Genomic DNA, 16,870 nt, shown 5'->3' with positions numbered 1-16,870 from the left:
TCATGAAGAGGTAGGGCTCTGTGCTGTCATGTGATGCTCCAACCCGCCCTCTTCATGATCTCACACAGGTCCTATGCTGGAGCAGGGAGCACTCAGCATCCAGCACAGCCAGGGTCGGGGCTGTGCTGTTAGGTGTGCGCATTCCTCTCTCCTCTGGCATCCTGCTCCTGCCCCTCCTCCACCGGACACACAATCTCCCCAGCTGCTGCAGGAATCTGGCGCTGGGGAAAAAATGTGTGTCCACTGTTTAAATGAAAGAATATTCATTTGCTGCTCCCTGCTCACTGCTTGGCACTGACAGGTGGGCAGGGAAGTGGCTAATGAATATTACTTCACTTTAAGCATTAGGACCATTTGGTTTCCCCAGCGCCGGATTCCTGCAATGGGGACATTTTCCTGCCTCCTGCGAGTGGGATCCCAGTGCAATCCCACTCGCCGCTGCCCCCTCCCCACATGTTACATCGCTATCATAAGACGCACTCCACACTTTCCTCCCAAATGTGGAGGAAAATAGTGCATCTTATGGTCCAAAAAATACAATAGTCACAAGAGTGTTGCATGAAGATGCCCTTTGAAGTATTGATAAACTAAAAGTCCAGGCGAGCAAAGTTGAAACCCAGGATTGATTGCATTGTAGGGGAGGAGTGTGCCACCACTGGGATGAGGACCTGGGGAGTTATAGTGAAACAGCCACTTAAGTGACTGGGATGGGTAAAGCCAATAGCATAGAAGAGAGTATATCTATAGGCCTAGGTGAGTGCTTGAAAAGTTTTTGTTTGTGAAGTAGGGGGTCTGGCATAGCTCCAGTGAGGCTTTAGTTTGCTGTTTGGGTGACACATTTGCAAGTACCCTGAAGTGAGAGGAAATAGATGAGTAACCTTTCTGGTATGTAGTTAAATTGGAACACTTAAAGAACTGTACCTCCTGCCTGAAGAGGTGTAATAAAATCTTGTTCAACCATTTACTGGTGCTTGATCTCCTGTCAAGGCTCTCAATGTAACACCTGTTACTGGCTACAGAAGGGCATAAAAACATCTGGGGCACCTCCTGATATATCTGAATTTATACATAACCCAGAATTTGTTGACATCATGATTCTTCTGGTTCTATTGTGTTAGGTACTGATATGGAAGATATTTTGTTAGGTTTTAAATAATTAAGTATTACAATATCTGTGTCATGCATCAATTAAGTAATGCTTATTTTGTTATTTCTAAGGGACGTCCACATGACGTAAAGTTAATTTTACGACTACGACCTCTATATCCTAAGTTATTGAGATATCCTAAGATAAGTAATATGAAATAAACAGCCTAGAAAGAAAACTTTAAGCTACTCCATTGAGCATTTTAAGTTTGTCTACTACGGTAGAATGCAGATATTAAAACAGCTTTTTACATTTTCCTATTGCAGATATTAAAATTCTAAAAAGGACAATCAAAAATAAAAATTGGTAGAAAATAAGAACATAAATCAACCAGAATAGCTAGCATTAATTTTAGAAGTTTTTTAATGATGGTATGTGCATTTCTGTAGGACAAATAGAGATAATCAGTGGAGATGCTAAAAATCAGTTTTGGCAGAAATATAAAGGAAGTATGAAAATATAAACTATGAAATTAACTCACCAAGGAATACAACGTGGAAAACATAATAGTTGTTTTTTTAACAGATTAAAAATGTACTGGTGGTACGAATTTGGAGTAATAGTGTTCTATGGAAAACAAGTTCTTTAAATCGCTTAGTTACAAGCAATTCTCTCTTTTTTTACAAGTTTGCTCTACAAAAGGCCGCAAAAGGAGTTTGAATGCAAATTTGTGCAAAAAAAAGAGGTGTATTCCTATAAGTTTTGAACCGATCTCGATCGGATTAGGACAGGAATTAAATCATGCAAAATTTTTTAATTCCATTGTTGGAAGATAGACATGAAGAAGCCAGAGCGAAACGCGCATCAGGGCGCTGGGATTGTGATGTGGGAGGACACACTCAGTAGAAACCTGCATTGGTAATTATTTGGACCCTTTCTCCCTTATGCCATATTTTTGTATGAGTTTTCAGTATAGGCTTATTTATACATGGGTAGAAAAGAGGGTTTGTATGACTGCCGTTACTTTACCTCAGACTGTGAGGTGTCAGCAAGGGATGCTTTTGTGCACCTATACTTATATATGTAAGATAGGTAGTCGACTATTATAAATTGTATCGCATGGTATTCTTGTTTGGTGTTCCTCGCCACCCTCCCATGGGATATAACTAGGATGATATCTTGTAGCTTTTTTTAGATGTTTGTATATTATTTGTATTTTTGCTGTAATAAATTCCTTATTTTTTATCTTTATGTATGGTTGGCTTCTTTATAGATGACAGGGATTTTCTGCCATCTTGTGGTTTATACATTGTTGGAAGATAGACATGAATAAAAATAATAATAATGATAATTTGTTCATCACTGTAAAATATTTTCAATTATCACAACTAAAATGAAACCATAAAACTTACCTGAGCGTCTATTTAATTTATGATCAACTTCTTTTTATTATTTCAATTTGTTGTGGGCAATAAAGTTTTCATAACCTCTCCAAAAATAAATCATCTCAGTGCAGTTCTACTGTCGATGATGCACATTAACAACGCACGAAGGGCCTCTAAGTGTTCCAGAGAAAAACTATCTTCTTTCCTCTTAGTCATCGCTCTAGGTTACTATTTCAGTGTGAGTGATCAGATATGAATGTAACATCTGGAAAAGATGGACAGGTTTATTAAAAACACCTGGAAGTCAAACAAACAGAGTAAATTATCACTACATTAGCTAAAAAAAAATTTGCAAGTCTACTGTAATTATTCAATTACATTACAAAGCTCTCTACATATGTACAAAAGTATTATTGCATGCCAACCATTGAAAGTACACAAGGATTAAGAAGGTCGAATTTATATCTGTCAAACACATTTTTTTCTTGATATAGTGTAAGAGAAATCTATTACTTCCTTATATGATATCACTTTATTAAAGCAATTTTCCCATGAGATGAAGGTGAAATTGCATATCTATAAAGAAGACTAGAGCTCATGCATACTTACATTTATAAATTTATAAAATATTTTTGGAGTCTTGAATAAAATTGAAGAACCTAAAAAAAACCTTACAAACACATGCAAGGAAAATCTGGGTTCCGAGAACTCAGTGATCACATTCCTTGCCTATACAAAGGCAAGAGTAGAAGAAATCACCAGTGTCTCTTGAGATTACTAGTCTCCACTTTGTATTCTTAGGACACAGAGTGATACACATTCACCAGCTAAGTATCTCAAAAGGTTAATTATCGTGACAATTTCTTTTGTAAGAATTTACAAGCCTACATGACTTTGGTCATTTGACACTTTTGGACTCTAGTCTAGTTGACACTCTGCTAAGATCTATTCCGGCACAAGCCTCTGGGTGAGAAGCAATTACAGCAACAATAGATGAAACAGATTTTTTTTGCCCAAAAAACAAGTAGTCTAAATATTCTTGTGTCAGCAAAAACAGGAATTTCTATACCCCACACATTGGTCTGCATTTTTCACTTTAGACAGGTTGTATTGGTTTTATTTAAATGCAACTATGTGAAAACGAATCTATAATTTGAAATAAATTATAGATTACAAACTTTGTGGGAACTTTGTAAGTAGATATTGATTTGAGTTTTAATGTGAGGTGCCAGGCAGCTCGTTTGGATCTATTATGGCAGTTATGCATGGCTAAGCATCTGAAAAGTATTCTGAAAATATATGCACAAGCTTCAGATATCTACGTATCCACATCCAACATGTGAAAGGTTTGTGCTCAATATGTGGCTCAACTGGACACGTGTAGAAGCTTAGATATTTCACTGTCATCTGTATGGATTCTTCAGTTAGTGGTAGTAAAAATTCCTCAACATTTAAAGCTCTGCGGGTAATTCAGACACTTTGATCCTATCATAGAGGTGACGATGATCTCAAATAGGCCCTTAAACCTGGGAAAAATGTGTTTTACATATCGCATTACCTTGAGTTATTGAAAGCTTCATGCTGCAGCATTAATTCATTCTTTAGTACTAGGCAATGTGACATCCAGTTTACAATTTCTTCCTAGATTCAGAAATCTCATGTGAGCCTGATCTCACTAGTGCATGCTATATGTCAGTTCTATGAACCCAGGAGTTGCTGACTGTACAAACTCCATATATCAGCAAAGCTTCATTGCGGGCATTGTTTTCCTTCTACAGCTTATAAGGTTTTTTTCTACCTTGTTTATACAGATAAGCCGACAAACAAAGACATATAGGACAATATAACACTATAATAAAAATAATAGTACCTCCTTTATTAAATCTTTAATAAAATCACATTCATTAAAAAACAAACAGGAATTCAGACATTAAAATGGTGGATAGAACAAGAGTAGACTAAATTCTAAGTCATAAGGCTCATATAAAAATGTTATGACTTGTTACTTATGAATTTTGTCTACTCCTGTTCTAAACTCCATTTTTTATGTCTGTTTTCTTGTGTTTTTTAATGAATGTGGCTTTGATAACATTTTAATAATGGATTTACTTCATTTTTTAGACTTGTATTATTTTGGCCTATGCATATTTCTTTATAGGCTTATTGATTTCTGATAGTATTTGGCCATTTACCATTTACCGAATATGTTTAATAGGTTTTGACTTGTTCAGACAGATACTGATTTTGAAGATTTTTTAAATTCCTTTTTGCTTTCTGCCACTTTTCTCCAGTACATACTTCCTATCACTGGATGGTACATTCAGCACCTACCTCATCCTTAGTGTCCTCCTGTTTATGAGGAGGTCTGCTTCTCTGCTGGGAGGCAACCTGAAATGTCTCCTCCATTTTATTTATTTTAAATAAGTTTTTCTGATGATCCAATACCCAATGCCAATCTGCAGTCCAATCAAAGGGCACGGTTTACTTGCCAATTAGGATACAATGCGCTCTATTTCAATTTCATAGTTACATTATGCCATTGACAGTCAAATACTTTCTTTGTCCCAATTTTAGTGCTGGGCATTATTTCCTTCACATACAGCCCATTCCCTATATGCTAGTCTGCTATTATATGATGGTAACCTGGCAAGCTACTCTTCTGTCACCATCTAAGACCTTTGGAGGCTAACTCAGATGTCTGTGTGACATCTAAGTAATGAGGTAGTATTGCTCTCTGGTACTATGATTTTTTTCTGGAATTAAGTCCCGTTCCCACTTGATTCTGCTCAAGCCAGGTGGCTGATCTGTTTAGCTGTTTCAGACTGTTGTCCAGCAACCAGATACTACTACAAGCTCAGTCCAGCTTTCCTGGTGCTGTTCAAACCTTCAACTCTCCTACGAGCTAAGCTACCTGAAAAACAACTCCACTCTGCATTCCTGTGCTGGTCATAACTTCAACTCTACTGCACATCTGTTGTTTCTGTGCTGTCCACCCATTTGGCTATGCTTGATCTATTGTTTCTAGTACTGCTTATTTACGTGCCATCCTGCACATACAGCTCTACTAGTCCTCACTATTTCACATGCCGTTCATCAAGTCGCACCCACTGCATCATCGCTTACAGGCGATGATGCTCATCCTGACCTAAGGCTTTGAGTATCCCCCAGGTGAGTTCATAGTAACATAGTAACACAGTTAGTAAGGCCGAAAAATACATTTGTCCATCCATTTCAGCTTATATTCCATCAGAATAAATCCCCAGATCTACGTCCTTCTAAAGAACCTAATAACTGTAAGATACAATATTGTTATGCTCCAGGAAGACATCCAGGCATCTCTTGAACCCTTGACTGAGTTTGCCATCAACACCTCCTCAGGCAAGGAATTCCAGATTCTCACTGCACTAACAGTAAAAAATCCTCTTCTATGTTGGCAGATAAACCTTCTCTCCTCCAGAGGCAAAGAATGCCCCCTTGTGACCATCACCTTCCTTGGTATAAACAGATCAGAGAGATATTTGTATTGTCCCCTTATTCATAAAAGTTATTTCATTGTATGCCTCACCTCTTGGTGTGCTTTTTTTATTAATTTCTATATTCAGTTTGTTATTTATTCTACTGATTATCTTTTTGGATGCCATTGTAGACTTGACCTTTATTTAATTACTCTTCGGTCTTTTGTCTCTCTTTGATTCCTCAGACTTGATTCTGGCAGCTACTCTAACTGTGACCCTGTAAGTGATTCCGTCAATTCTATCAATGTGCCTATCATTAACTGTTCATCTACCATATTTCTCCACCAAAAACTACTTGGAGGCTGCAATACAGGAACTTCTGTGTATAGCGGTGATAGAGTAAAAACCAGAGCATTGAGACGTGATAAACCAAGTGACTAGGGCCAAGTGTTTCTACAGAAAACCCATTCAAAGTTTAAGTTTCCAAATGCCACATACAGATTTTAGCATATGAGTTCTCTCCACTCTCAGTACACTGATAGACAACCTTTGGTATTTACACAGGGGAACAGTTTGAAAAACATTTTCTGTTGAGTTAGGTTTTTGAGCTGATTTATACTAAAATTGGCATGCTGATTCCAAAAATGTAGTCAGTTTTTTCTAGCACATCAAGTTTTTCCTACACAACTTACCTGCCAAAGAAGCACAATTGCACTGATATCTGTAATAAGACTTGTTATCTGATTACAATTCGACTCATATAGAGCTACGTGGCAACTTGTAAGAGTAGTCACAACTTTGTCATACCTATTTCTTATATATTTCATTTTTTGTTCATATTTGTACTATTTAAAAAAAAAAAAGACTTTTTAGGTACAGTAGTTTACATAGTTTTGAGAAGACAAAAATGCTATAGTTCAAAAACTTGATGTGATAGAGAAAAACTGAGATCATTTCTGGATTCAGTATCCAAAAATTAATTAAGAACAGTTGTCTGACCTAACTCTTAAAAAATTGTGTTCCCCAGTGTTATCCACTTTCTGTGCATTCCCTCCCATCTACAGAGGTGACAGCACTCTCACAAGCACCACAGTTTTTTCAAACAGCTAATCATAAGGGAAATAAAGAATCGGACAAACTATCTATTTTTAAGTATCTATCCTAAGGGTATGTCTTCAGTTTTAAAAACTGGAATAACTCTTTAAAGTGTCAGACTTAAACATTCAACAGTTTAGTGTCTTGACAGGTTTCCTCAATTTACGGGCCTCCCCATACACTTTAGACTAACGTTGGCCGAACATGGATTTACAATGGGGTCCTACGACTGAAGCAGTTTTGGGAAATTAGGATCCAACATGTCCAATTTTAGATTGCCAATCATATTGTTCTCTAAAAGATAAGCTGCCACCAGAGATGTCTGTGTATGGGAGAGACAAGAGAGATTGCTGATGGTTGGCCTAAACATTGTGTGGCCTACAGCTATCTAATGTAAATGGGGTCTTTAGTACAATTTCAAATATCTGTGAAACACTGACTTCTTGCACTGAGAGACCTTTATACTGTATATGAATCACTTAGTCCAAGTTTGGAGACCCTGCAGTGGGGACCGGTCTTCCAATGCTAAAATGGTCCAATAACGAAAAGAAAAAAATCCTGCAAGCAATCACGTATGGCTCGTGCAGTGTAAGGGCATGGTACTTTGTTTTTACTTAATGTAGAAAACCCAAGAGAAGAAAAGTACTTCCAGGTCCTTGTAAAATGCAATATTTTATTGGAAAAATTGGATTCCAAAATTCCTCTGATTAGAAACAACTGCATAATTCAAATGTACTCTCACTTCCTTTGTTTGAGGTCAGACAAAGAATGTCGGAGTCGATTTGAAATGCTTCGCTTACTTTTCTGGGAGTAATTTGGGCTTGAATTTTTAATTTTTCCAGTAAAGTTTATTAACATTTTTTTCAGGACCTGGAATTACTTTTCTATCATAGAATGGTCTGTGTGTGAATGCATGTGTAAAACTGGCCTTATTGTGCACATTTCATAATAATTAAAATGTAGAGCAGTAAATTATGACAAACATTTTGCAGCTTTATGTTTATCTTGCATTAGTCATTATTATTTACCAAGAGGACTTAGCTTTCATTGTTGTCACAAGCTTGATATAAATGTATAATAATTCTCAAGCAGGGATCAGAACTGGAGGCTATGCAATATTCTTTTAATCTAAGTTATACATTTAAGAAGTAAGACATTTAAAAAAAAAAGGAATTTCACAAAAAAAAAAAAAATTCCAGCCATAAAATATTATTTATCCTTTTCCTTAAATAATGTTTTAGACAACTCGACAGTACAAGGTACAATAAATATTTGCCAGGCTCAAAAAAAATTTTAGGCAACAGGGAACTAATATGTGGCAAAAGCATGATATATCTTCACAGGTCACAACTCTACGTTTTATATGAAAAACTTCAAAAACTTCCAGAACTGTCAGAAAATTTGGAGCTATCAAAAAATTTACAGGCTTGTCCATGGCCAGTGCCACCCAAAGTGAGTGGTTGAGTATAGGTTCAACAATTCCTGAGGCAATTGTTGAATTCAAAAGTTTGTAGCTATAAATTCACGCATGAAAAATAATGAACTAAAGTTTTTAAATATGAGTGTTAAGAGGCCAATGGCCCTTATTTCTCACTGCCCAAATAATTCACTGTCCATTATGACAGGTATCTTTTATAATAATAGGTATTTCCTAATCCTTTATGTAAACAGTAAGAAACTAAAAAATGATAGTGTTGGCCCCCTTAAAAATAGTCTGGGTGAAATGGTGGATGAGGATGAGGAAAAAGCCAATATGCTAAATGATTTTTTTTCATCAGTATTTACATAAGAAAATCCCATGGCAGACAATATGATCAGTGATAACAAAAATTCCCCATTAAGTGTCACCTGCTTAACCCAGCAGGAAGTACATCGGCGTCTAAAAATCACTAAAATTGACAAATCTCCGGGCCCGGATGGGATACACTCCCGAGTAGGGTTGAGCGACTTTTCGTTTTTTAGGGTCGAGTCGGGTTTCGCAAAACCCGACTATCTCAAAAGTCGAGTCGAGTGAAATCGGCCGATTATCGCGAAAAGTCGGGGATCGACCGAAACACGAAACCCAATGCAAGTCAATGAGGAAGCATAGTCAGCAGTGAGTGGAGGCCAGGAAAACACCTACAGTGCCCATTTTAATGGCAAAAACATCCATTCTTGGTACTGAAGCTTGTCAATCTTAATTTACCTTATAATAATAGTTAGGCATTGGAAATTGGGGGTAATTTGGCTAAAGTTGTGGGGGGTATGGCTGGTTCAAGTATTTAGTGGGCCCAGGAAACGTGGACCACGTCACGGCAGTGGAGAAGGGAGAGGTAAGTATTTCAACTTTGCAAGTGCTGTCATCCTGAGCAAGCAGGGGGGGGTCACTCGTTCGCATTGGCACTGGCACAGGGCCCCTTAAAGTACGGCGGTGTGTTTGCACGGCGGGGGTGCCTCCCACCGGCAGCGAAACTTTTGCGTACTATGAGGGGTCCTGTGCCAGTGATGTTGCCAACGAGTATTCCCCCACCTGATGAAGGAACCTGCACTTTCATCTGCACCTTCCTCTTTGTCCCCTTGTAAGGTGGTATAGTATGCGGGAAGGGGAACCTCACTTTCAGCAGGGTCAGAATATGGCTGTGTAGCATGCAAGGGGAATGTAGCGGTCTGGGTCAATGTACCAGCAGAGTCATCTAGCACTGGCTGGGCAATGGGCAGGATGAGGAGGAAATACAGATATAGGCCCAAATAATAAAGTGGGCTAAATGCATTTCAAAATTGGTAACAGGACTAACCAGGTGGCATTGCTTTGTTCAGTGGAGGACAACTGTAATGAGAGGCTGACACAGAGAGTAGGCCCAAATCAGTAAGTAGTCTAAATGTAGTTCAAAATTGGTAACAGTAGTAAACAGGCGGCACTGCTTTGTTCAGTGGAGGAGAACAGCAAGGAGCGGCAGACACTGTTAGTAGGCCCCAACCACACTAGTAGGCCCAATGCAATGTAATATTAACAACTACTTAACGAGAGCCTGAAGATCGAAGTTCAGGACAGGAAACCAGGAGAACAGTACGGAGCGGCATACACCGTTAGTAGGCCCCAACCCAACTAGTAGGCCAAATGCAGTGTAATATTAACAACTACTTAACGAGAGCCTGAAAATGGAAGTTCAGGACAGGAAACCAGGAGAACAGCACGGAGCGGCATACACCGTTAGTAGGCCCCAACCCAACTAGTAGGCCAAATGCAGTGTAATATTAACAACTACTAAACGAAAGGCCTGAAAATGGAAGTTCAGGACAGGAAACCAGGAGAACAGCAAGGAGCGGCATACACCGTTAGTAGGCCCCAACCACACTAGTAGGCCAAATGCAGTGTAATATTAACAACTACTTAACGAGAGCCTGAAAATGGAAGTTCAGGACAGGAAAGCAGGAGAATAGCAAGGAGCGGCATACACCGTTAGTAGGCCCCAACCCAACCATTATTAAACGTAGACACAGGAGAAGGATCTGGTATTACCAATACAATAAAGTCAAAATATAGTGATCTATACCCAAATGAAATAAATAATAGTAAACCAATCCACCCCCTGTATCAATAAGAAAGTAGTGAAACCACTACAAAAATGGGGAAAAAATTATACACCGAATATGGATGAAGCCAGAAGAGAGAAACGGATAACAGGGAATATATAGAATAAATCACTTTTATTATGTGCAACAAGTAGTAACCAAAAATTATATATATTATATTAAAATATGTATATGCATACTCATCAAATACGCTTTTTAAGCGTGCACATGTGTGCACACAGTCCCATACTGGCGGTCCTGGATGTATATACCCTGCTTGATTATATGTAAGTAATATTGGACAATATATCTACTAAGCTGTTTCCCTATTTTGGATCATATATCCATTTAGTTGTTTCCCTATCATTGGAGGAGACCTTGCTGGGTATATACTATAAACCAGATTTAATATATAATGGCACATGGCACTTTTTGACTTTTATTATGCACACTTTACATACTAACAGCACTTTATTACGAGCACATAGCACTTTTTATTAGTATCACATTACATGAATTATATCACGTGATCTGAGGGGCAATGTGTGCCTCCAATAATTTGTGATACCATATATATTTTTATTAATTATTATTCTTTATCTTCACATATTTTTCTACACATTTTTACACATATTTTATGCATTAATTATTATTTTTCATTACACTTGTGTTCTTTGTGCCTTCCCATACATATAAATATATATCTACTTGGTCTCTAGAGATACAATTTTTATTCTATATTTTTTTATCTATATTTTCATCCATTTTTATGAGATATATATATATTTTTTCCATCCATTTTATTATACTATTTTTATACTTACTTATTCCTTGTGGGGTGTCCAGTTATCATTTATTACTTCATTGATATAACATATATTGTTTGACCTGCCCAGTACGAATTATTCATTATATAATTTTTGACATGTGCACGCTTAAAAAGCATATTTCATGAGTATGCATATACATATTTTAATATAATATATATAATTTTTGGTTACTACTTGTTGCACATAATAAAAGTGATTTATTCTATATATTCCCTGTTATCCGTTTCTCTCTTCTGGCTTCATCCATATTCGGTGTATAATTTTTTCCCCAACCCAACCAGTAGGCCAAATGCAGTGTAATATTAACAACTACTTAACGAGAGCCTGAAAAAGGAAGTTCAGGACAGGAAACCAGGAGAACAGCAAGGAGCGGCATACACCGTTAGTAGGCCCCAACCCAACTAGTAGGCCAAATGCTGTGTAATATTAACAACTACTTAACGAGAGCCTGAAAATGGAAGTTCAGTACAGGAAACCAGGAGAACACCTTGGAGCGGCAGACACTGTTAGTAGGCCCCAACCAAACTAGCAGCCCCACTGCAGTTTTAAAATTCCGATAGGCTGAAAACCTGACAATTGCAGGTCATTTTTTTAAGAGGACAGCTGTATTGAGTGGCACAGACAGACACTGCTAGTAGGCCTTACACCACAAAGTTGGCTCGACGCAGGTTTAAAAAAGCTTAGATGGGTACACGGTCAGCATTGGTGTGCTCAGTGGAGGACAATTGGAAGGAGGGACCGCAGACAGACTTAGTAGGCCTAAAATAAAAAAAGTTGGCTCTATGCACTTTTAAGTAGGTTCCAGGGGTACACAGGCAGCATTGGTGTGGTCAGCGGAGCACTATTGGAAGGAGGGACCGCAGACAGACTTAGTAGGCCTTAAATAAAAAAAAGTAGGCTCTATGCACTTTTAAATAGGTTCCAGGGGTACACAGGCAGCATTGGTGTGGTCAATGGAGGACTATTGGAAGGAGGGACCACAGACAGACTTAGTAGGCCCAAAATAACAAAATAGGCTCTATGCAGCTTCGATTATGTGGCAACCTGGAGAACACCTTGGAGCAGCAGACACCGTCTCTACAACCCAGACCCAACTTGTAGGCCTAATGCAGTGTTGATTCAACAACTACTTAACAAGAGCTTCAAGATAGAAGCTAGGGAGAGGCAACCTGGAGAACACCTTGGAGCGGCAGACACCGTCTCTACAACCCAGACCCAACTTGTAGGCCTAATGCAGTGTTATTTCTACAACTACTTAACAAGAGCTTCAAGATAGAAGCTAGGGAGAGGCAACCTGGAGAACACCTTGGAGCGGCAGACACCGTCTCTACAACCCAGACCCAACTTGTAGGCCTAATGCAGTGTTGTTTCAACAACAACTACTTAACTACTTTTTTTCCACCGATCCGTTTTTTTTCTGCCAGATCCGTTTTTTACGCAGGATCCATTTTTTTCTGCCAGATACGTTTTTTTCTGCCGGATCTGATTTTTTCTTCCGCAGGATCCGTTTTTTTTGGCCGGATCAGTTTTTTTCTTCCGTATCCGTTTTTTCCACAGGATCTGTTTTTTTCCGCTGATCTGTTTTTTTCCGCAGGATCCGTTTTTTTCCGCCGATCCATTTTTTTCCGCCAATCCGTTTTTTTTCTGCCGGATCCGTTTTTTCTGCCGGATAGGTTTTTTCCGTAGGATCCGTTTTTTCTGCCGATCCATTTTTTTCACCGGATCTGTTTTTTCTGCCGGATCCTGCGGAACAAAAAAACGAATCCGGCAGAAAAAGCACATCGGCGGAAAAAAATTGATCCTGAGGAAAAAATGGATCCGGCGGAAAAAACAGATCCTACGGAAAAAACGGATTTGGCAGAAAAAAAAAACGGATCCAGCGGAAAAAAAATGGTTCCGGCAGAAAAAACGGATCCGGCAGAAATAAACTGATCCGGCGGAAAAAAATGGATCAGGCGGAAAAAAACGGGTCTGGCAGAAAAAAAACTGATCTGGCAGAAAAAAAACGATCCTGCGGAAAAAAACTGATCCATTTTTTCAAAACTCGCCGGATTGAGCCTGACGGCAAAAACCTGATGTGTGAAAGCAGCCTAAGTCTAGAGACTACAGCCGTCAGCCTTACCATAGCACAACAAGCTCAAGTGATACCAGGTACTAATTTTATGAGATGAACCATTCACATGCTGTATGGAGGGAATCTAAATAACCTTCTGTTTCTGATGTTTGAATGTTTCATGTATTAGACTCAGGTATCAGAGTCAGGTATCAGACTCAGGTATCAATGTCAGGTATCAGATTCAAATATCAGAGTCAGATATCAAAGTCAGGTATCAAACTCAGATATCAGAGTCAAGTATCAGAGTCAGATATCAGAGTCAGATATCAGAGTCAGGTATCAAAGTCAGGTATCAGATTCAGGTATCAGACTCAAGTATCAAACTCAGGTATCAGAGTCAGGTATCAAAGTCAGGTATCAGACTCAAGTATCAGAGTCAGGTATCAGACTCAAGTATCAGAATCAGGTATCAAAGTCAGGTCTTAAAGTCAGGTATCAGACTCAAGTATCAGAGTCAGGCATCAGACTCAGGTATCAGACTCAGGCTTCAGACTCAGGGATCAGAATCAGGTATCAGAGTATTTATGATGTTTGACTTTAATATGTGAAAGTCAGGTATCAGATTCAAGTATCAGAATGAGGTATCAGACAGAGTATTTCTGATGTTTGACTTTGATATGTGACCATGTCCTAAAATGAGCACTGTACATTATGATGAGCTATTGGTCTGCAAAGGACCAATGTATTGTTCTTGCACAGTTGCCATCTATCTGTGTCCACTCCTGCTATTCATTCATCTCTAATTTGTATGTTTGTCGCTATTCTATAAAAATTTTATACGTTTTGAGCACAAAATGCTTTTTTTTTTGACAGTTAAAACATTGTGTTTTTTTCCCCAAGAAGCAATAATATTTTTTCCTTTAAAAATTGAGCTATAACACATGTCTGGCATATGTACCCCTGTGAAATACCACCAGCATTTAACTTGGCATAATTTAAATTCATTTTCTTCTGAAACTAATCTTGCCTGTTGGACCCCATTTTTTTTGTAATAAAAAACTAAAGATTAGTTAAAGGACTTTAATTAAAAGTCTTAAAGATGGTGTCAGCTTTGGAGATATATTTGTTTTACATCTCTATTTTTATTAGAATTCTGCACTGTGCCATTACTTTGTTTTTCCTGCACGGAATATATTAATATTTTGTGCATCCATTTCTCTCGTCAATAGTGTTTGTACACAGTTTGACAGTTTGGAGAACAGTAACATGGCCGATTATCTTAATGACATTAGGCTCAAACTCTGTCAAACGCGTTAAAGGTGCAAATTCATGACACTCTGTCAGAATTTGAGACAAGTGTCATATGTGTTTGATCGCATCTCAGGGACAGATATAATAGAAAATGTAATTTCTCCATCTTCTCCATGGTCTCTGTGCACAATGTAATGTAGCAGCAGCACCCTACGCAGTGAAATGGCAGTGAACGACCCAAGCAAGTTCAAAACAAAACGTTCCTTTAATGTATTACTTCACATAGTCCATTAGAATATGTAACACACCCGGTAACCGGATGTTACAGTGATGTTGCCTTAATTTCGGGGAGGGTGATGTCATGCAAGGAAGATCTCTTTAACAGGTAGTACACCTACATGCAACACCTTCTAATTCCAGGCCAGAAGGGGGAGCTTTGAACCAGGTATGAGGGGTACTTCTCCCAGGATATATATATATATATATATTAGGCTGGAGGAGGAGTTAGTGAGTTGTTCAGAGAGTGTGAAGTAGAGAGGAGTGTGAGCAGAGCTGGGGCCGTGCAGCCACATGTGGTGCTGCAGCTCCAGGAGAGAGGAGAGAAGCAGACTGGTTCCATTGATAGCAAGTGCCTGAGGGGAGAAGCACAGGAGAACAAGGGAGCTGGAAGAGAGATACGATTGCACTCCTTCCAAGCTGAAGCGCAGGAACCGGGCATCGGGAGCCTGAGACTGTGCAGTACTTTATGTCCGATAGCAGAACTGGAGGAGAATAGATTTTATGTTGACTGTCCGCACCCCACCCTGAAGGTACATCAACACGCAGAGCCCGAGTCGTGATAGAGACTCTGTAAAAAGTCTCGAGTCGCCTACCATGCAGGTACTGTCCCAGGACAGGAGAGAGAGGACACTGACAGAAGCCACAGGCAGCAAGGAACTTGCTTAAAAGCACGGGACGGAAGGCTTACCAACGTCACCTCAGAAAGGGATCTGTAATTGGTTCTAGGCCAGCTGGACCTCACCTACACCCGTTGCTGATACCCTGGACTGTGGCTGTCTACAATCAGTAAATCAGGTAAAGAGACTGCAACCCTGTGTCCACTGTTTATTTACCAGAACCCTGGGGAATTAGCTTCACCTGTGAGAAGCCATACCATCCCTGCTGCCATAACATCACCTCAGAGGACCCCTTTAAGCAGCGTTGGTCACCTCTGTCCGAGTACCACAGGTGGCATTGGATCACCCCCATGGGGCCGTGGGGTACTCGGTACCAGGTCCTGCGGTTCACAGGGGGATGTCACGGTGGCTGACCCGATCCGTGGCCCTGGGACATCCGTGTAAAAGGGGAAAGGTCTTTAAAAGGATAAAGTTTGTGTTCATGACGCCACCTGTGGTATTCAGTCAGGGTGACCGACGCTGCTTTAAGAGGTCCGCTGGGGTGATGTTATGGCAGCTAGATGGTATACGTTCCCACAGGTGAAGTATATCCCCAGGGCTTCCCGGTGTGAAGTTTGTGGATGGTGAGAGGCGCAGAGAATAACGAGGACACAAGGTTGCAGTCTCTTTACCTTTACTGAAGACGTTCACAGTCCAGGGCACCAGAACACAGGGCAGGTAAATTCTGGCTGGTTTGGAGGCATGTCCAGAGTCCTCTTGTCCAGGTGGAAATCAGTAGCCTTCCCCTTGCGCTGCAGTGTTGTAGTTCCTTACTGCCTAAGGCTTCACGTAAGTTCCTCACAGATGTAATGTCTTTCTCTCTGTCACCCATATAGGTTAGGACAAACCCATATGACTGGTGGCTTGAGGCTGTTTATAGGGACTCTATCATGGTGGACAGGTAACTTGCAATTAGCTGTCCTGCCTGTCTCTGGAGCAAAGCATAAAGGTCCTTACTCACTCGGTGTTCCGGCAACCGGGCTTCTGCGCCTCAGAAGGAGGCAGCCTGTGTAGAGCTGGTGCCCTTCTGGTATCCTCTCCTTTGCTACGACTTCCTTCATGCTCGCTGCAATACAGTTCTGCATTCTAAATGTCTCTTCCTAGGAGCTGCAGCTCTGAGGGCATGCACAGCTCTGTGTCCTTTCTCCTTCGTTCACTGACAGGATCCCACCCCTGTCAGGGACCAACTAGCTGAGCTGAGCTCAGCCAGCAACTAACTAACTT

The sequence above is a fragment of the Ranitomeya imitator genome, chromosome 4 (assembly GCF_032444005.1).
Source record: "Ranitomeya imitator isolate aRanImi1 chromosome 4, aRanImi1.pri, whole genome shotgun sequence".
NCBI classification, from domain to species: Eukaryota; Metazoa; Chordata; class Amphibia; order Anura; family Dendrobatidae; genus Ranitomeya; species Ranitomeya imitator.
Note: the sequence above shows the minus strand (reverse complement) of the source record.